Source organism: Protopterus annectens, chromosome 1.part2 (assembly GCF_019279795.1).
Source record: "Protopterus annectens isolate FY-2018-M chromosome 1.part2, PAN1.0, whole genome shotgun sequence".
NCBI classification, from domain to species: Eukaryota; Metazoa; Chordata; order Ceratodontiformes; family Protopteridae; genus Protopterus; species Protopterus annectens.
Window position 1 is genome coordinate 1181903543 of NC_056727.1, and position 6000 is coordinate 1181909542.

Below are 6000 nucleotides of genomic sequence, written 5' to 3' on the forward strand. Positions count from 1 at the left end.
ACTTACCTGAATCTGACCTGTAACATTCCAACACAGCACTGAAAATACCGAAGCAACAGAAATCTTTCCCTAGGAAAAAAAATCGGGTTTCTGTTGCTTCGATATTTTGAACATTCGCTAAAATCAGGTCGATCAATCAGCGTTTGCTTGTTTAAGCATTTGCTGATCTAATATAGACACTATGCCCTATTCCCCACCTGTGCAAATGATGATAACAGTACCCTGTCATTTGTAGGTTGTCACCTGTGTTGCCTATGTCTGATGCACAATGTGGCCACCCTATACATTGGTAAACACAACCTAGTGTTGGTTCTGCATACATCATTTTTAGTAGTGTATCGCCTTATTTAGTAGTGCATCACCTTATTTAGCAGTGTATCACTTTATTTAGTAGTGTATCTCCTTAACCATTGCACACTATGTTTTGAAGCTATATGCAAGTCATTGCCTATTTTGTTATGCCACAGCATACTGTGTCTGCCTTCATCTGACAAAACCATACCCTGCAACTGGCTTCTCCTCCTCCTCTGATTCCTTGGCTGACTAAGTCTTCAATGCCAGTTGTGCTGGGAAATGTTGTCCCTGCAAGTGCTTGCCCTGCTGAACCTGCTTTCTAAGTATAATATTGTGTGTCATTGTATATACAGATGCTATTTTTGCAGATGTGCCAGGGTCATATTACAGGGCACCACCCAATGAATCCAGATAGGGAAAGTCTGCTTTCAGCAGCCCAAGTATACACTCAGTAATGTTTTGTGTTTGCAGTTCTGCATGGTTATACTTATAGTCTGCTTGATTTTGTGGATTTCTTATGGGTATCATGAGCCAGTGTTCCAAAGTACATCAGGCTTCAACCACAGGATGTTGCTATCTGAAGTCACCCCTAACAAACCATCAGTATAGATCACATGTGTGTCACAAGTGGAAGTCATGATAATGACCTGGGCAGCCTGTATACACATTGTAGATGATGCCCTGTATATTACAGACCACCAGGCAGTTGACGGAATGATACAACTTACAGTTCAAGTACCTCATTCACTAGGTGGAATCTTTATTTTCCTGTGGGTACTATGTCACCTAGTACCTCAAGGGAATGGCCTTTAGCATAAAAATTCTGCATGGTGTTGTCTCTCTCCTCTTTTGTACATGAGAACTACATACACTGCCCCATGTGCTAAAGGATGGCATCAAGAAATTGATGAAGTATTCTTGAGGCAGAAGCCTGAGATACCTCTACTGTGTCCCAAGTTGTTTGTTGAAAGGTTTGTTTAACTAATATACATAAAACCACACGTCCCTTATTACACACTGGGAAAGGTAATCCCCAACTCACATGGGGCTCTTGATGAGGCTAATACATGTCCATACCTTCTTCAATGCTGTTGCTATCAAGACAGTACTGGTCTATAATGTCAGTGTTATGGAGTCCATGAAATATTGAGTACAGCTAGATTACTCTTCACCACCAGGGGTGACATTACATACAACTGGGCATGGCTGCAGCAACAGCAGCCCCTTGCAGGTACATATTTACTGAAGTGGCTGCAATCGCAACCATTGTTTAATGATTTACTCAATCTATACATGAGATTTCATCAGTTTTCAAATATTCATCCAGTGAAGTTCCATTGCACAGTATTTATGCATTTCAGAATCACTCTGCCATTTTATTTTGTGTCATTAGCATACTCACAGATGATCATTTTGATAATGTTGCTTATTGCTATATCATTGTATGGCCGTTATCTTATACCACACCAATATGGGCAGACTGTGCAGCTTGTTTTGTTCTGAATCACATATACCCTGTGCAAGGCCAATATTTCCAAAGATTTGTTAACCATGATGCATCAAAGTTTTCTGAATCTAGCCCTTTGTCTCACTGTTTCCAATAAACCATTAATTCCAGCTAATATTGGTCTAGTGTGTGGCATGAGGGGATACCTACCCTTTTGAATCCTTGAAAAGGTAGGTATGAAATATGATAATACTAGGTAATTGTACCATTAGCCACTTCATTTATGGCACACTCAAAAGCTTCAGTCGTAAATTTTTTTCTAATAGTTTCATGTACAATTCCTAAAAGTGTATGGCAGGGTCATATTGCAATTTCTTAGTAAGTCCCTTCTTCTCCAACAGAGGCAATAGAAATAATTTGTTGTGTTCATTATATTTCAGCCCTCATCAGTGGGTTTCAGTATTGCATCTACAATTTGTTACACAGTTTTCTATGCTAAAAATGTATCCTTGTTTAAATAATAAAATAATATTTTTCTTCATTAATAACAATTAATAAGGATATCCTTCAACACTAAATGAGGAAAAACTTTCAAAGATGGGTTAGCAAATGGTGGCATAAACTTATTTCTAAAATCAGGAATCAATTCCTTAATATTTTCCTACCCCCTGCAATAGATGCATTTGTCAAATTCACATTGTATATTATTATTCCTCATCTACAGAAATACAAAAAAAATGTAAACGAGTCCCTGTAATGGAGTGGTGCTCTTGTTAGGCTCTCCAAACCCATACCAAGAGCTTGTTTTGTCAGGACTAAAAAAAAAGAGAAAAGGGAGCCTTTAAGGTTATAGGATCATTGGCGGTAACAACTATGTTACATGACTGTAATCCAACTGACTGGTACACAATATTTCTAAGTTCAACTTAAATACTAAATTATTGTTGACCATTATTAGTGAAGTAAATAAACACATAAATAAATAAACAAATAATCACTGAGATCCTTCTGTAGATTTAAATCATCCAGTTTATTTATTTATTTTTTTTGGAGTGCTTTCATCATAAAAATACTTCATCAGATAATAAAACTCTTAGTTAGCAGTGGTTTAGATCCTCTTGAAAAGGCTGGGAGTGATTGGTTAATGGCTTGGGAAATATGATTGGTTATAAAAATGTTTTTCAGATTGGAAGAAAAGAAAGTATCTTATTAAAATATGGAGACTGACTGGTGTGGTTGCCTTACTGCTGTGGTCCTCTTTTCAGGAAGCATTTTATTTACAAGCGGAAATAAAACATACCAAATAAAACTCTTATATACGTGCAGATACCAGAGTTAAATAAATCTATACTTAACATTATCAATTTATCCATTAGGCAACAAGCGATAATTTTTATTTTGTATTTTTATTTCATTTTTGGTTCAATGTTGTCATTGTCACTGAGGTGTTTGAGGAAAAAATGTACAGATTTGTTGCAACTGTACAATCCAGAGATTGAATATGATCTAGATGTCCCCAACAAACTGTCGTCCTCCAACATTTCTTGTTCATTCACTGTATTTTACTCACAAGTAACTTATTTTTATATATCTGCAATATATTTTCATATATAACTATGAAATACATCTAAACAAAACAATTTCAAAATATAACTATTTTAGAACCAACAGTAGGAACAAACCTCAATCTCCTTAACAGAGTATTCCTTGTGAGAAAGTCAACTCATAGTTTGAGAAGTTATGTAATGTCCAGTTCATTTGCAGTCCTTTCCTTCATTAAAGTAAAAATGTATTCCTGCAAATGAAATTTCAAGTTATTTCCACCATCTTTTGTAAATAATGTCATCTCACTCAAATCTTTTTCCTCACCCTCTGCCTTGCTGTGGATTATTAACATAACTCTGAATAACATACCTTGGTTCTGTCTGTTCTTCCCTCATTTGCAAACTCTCTGGCATGGACATATAAGTTACTATTCCCACGTGATTCTGCCTCTGATATGTAAATGCCACCATTAACAGCTCTGTTTCATAAAATGTTACAATTCCTGCTATGGAAGCAGTTGAATATACAGACTAGTTTGTGGTTTACTAGGTACTTATGGGATGGGGTGCAACTGATGTCTGCTGTCAGTGTATCCTCTTCATTCATCTGGATGCTGTGACTTGAAGATTTTTCCATTATTTTGATCTCCAATATCCTTCTGTAGTTTATTTCCTTTAAATCCAAGCAAATCTTTACTTTTGCAGAGCTATACCTCTGAATGCAGAATTTGCTAAGGAGACAAGGACAATTGTAATGTGTCATAAACACATTTGCTTTTAGCAGTTATAGTTTTGTGCTTTCTAGTGCCTCTGGCAAGTAAGTTTTGCAGTCAGGTGGACATGAATAAACATGATGCCTCTCTCCATTATTTATTTACAAAACATTTGGTCATCATTCCCCATAATGATAATTTATTAGTTTACCAGAATTTCCCAGATGATAATTTATTAGTTCTTAAACTTCTTTTTTTTTTTCAAAACAGGTTTATTGTTTTAACATGTAAAAGAAATATCATAACAATTTTATACAAGTAATTAAAAATAGGTATTATTATAATATTCAACAAAACAACTAAAGTATTTACAAAGACATCCACTACAATCAGATCAATTAATTAAACTAAAATACCGTGCTATTGAAATTAGAATTTTTTTAACAAATTTTGTAAATTATCCCATACAATATAATAAGATGTTTTTCTAGTTGTTCTTGTTCTAATTGTGTTTATTTCCATATGGCACACTATATTCATAACATTTTTAAATTCATTGAACGAAGGAGGTGTATCTGAAATCCAATTTCTAGTTATTATTTTCCTAGCCACTGCTAGAATAGACCATAACAAGGGAAGCTTAACCTTTTTAACACTTTGAGGTACAGGTGTGTTGAATAATATAAGAGATTTAGAAATAATGAAATTATCTGTAAAAAGAGCCTGCAAAAATTCATTAATTGACTTCCAGTATTCTTTCAATTTTATACAGTCATAAAACATATGAGCCCAGTCAGCATTAATTTCTACATTACATCTCTTACATAAATCATCTTTATTATTTATTTCATTCATCATCAAAGGTGTATAGAAAGATCTATGTTAAAATTTCCATGTATAAAGTCTCCAGACAATGGAAGACGTAGTTCTATAAGCAGATTCCAATATATATTGTTTATCTTGTTGATTTGGTGGGTCCCCATTAATAGAAGTGAAATAATTCCAGTATGAATCTACACTGTAAAAAGTTTCTTGTCTGATAATTTTATGTATGTATGAAAGTTTACCTTTATCAGAAACTTTATGTTGTAAATTTAATATCAAGTAATCAATCAGTGTTGGAATAGATTCTTTAACTGTTATAGACATTAGATCTATTTTATTAATGAGATGTTGTCTAAAGGTCTGAACCTCTAACCAGCAAGTTTCTCTTAGATCAAATTCTTGTTTTAAGAAATCTAGATTTTTAACTTTATTATCAGATATCAACTGATACCAGTACTTTAGATCATTATCTATAGCTAAATGAGTTCCTTCAGAAGTAGATGACAAAAGCATACCCTGAGTATACATTATAGGAATATAATAAAATTCCATTCCCTATACTTAGGGTGCATGAATATAAAGTTACGATAGCTAATAATAATGTTTAATGGGTAACAGACAATATGTTTAGGTGTAATAGGTGAAGTACAAAATTCCTTTAGTAACCATAACATGGAGTTATTTACAATCATATTTTTATGTGTTAAGGAGATTTTCATGAAGTGCATACTAATTAGCTCCCAATAATCTTTCCATTTTGCAACATATGACTGATCTATTAATAAAGTAATAACTTTTACAATAGAAGAGATAGTATATAAATTAAAGTCTGGAAAAGAAATACCCCTTGAGACCAGCAATTAGTATGTTTCTTTAATGCAATCCTAGGTCTATTAGGTGCCCATAAGAAATTTAACATTAGTGTATTCAATTTCTTGATAATTATTTTGTAGGTGAAAGTATTATTGATTGTATTAAGTATAAAATCTTGGGGAATATTATCATTTTAATAATTGTAAGTCTCTCCTCCATAGTAAAAAACATATTATTCCAGGTATTAAAAAGGGTTTGTATATTAAGAAAACAGGTATTATAATTATTATATATAATAGATTTAATATCTTTAGATAGTATTATACCTAAATAAGTTATCTGACCTGAATTGGGTACATATTTA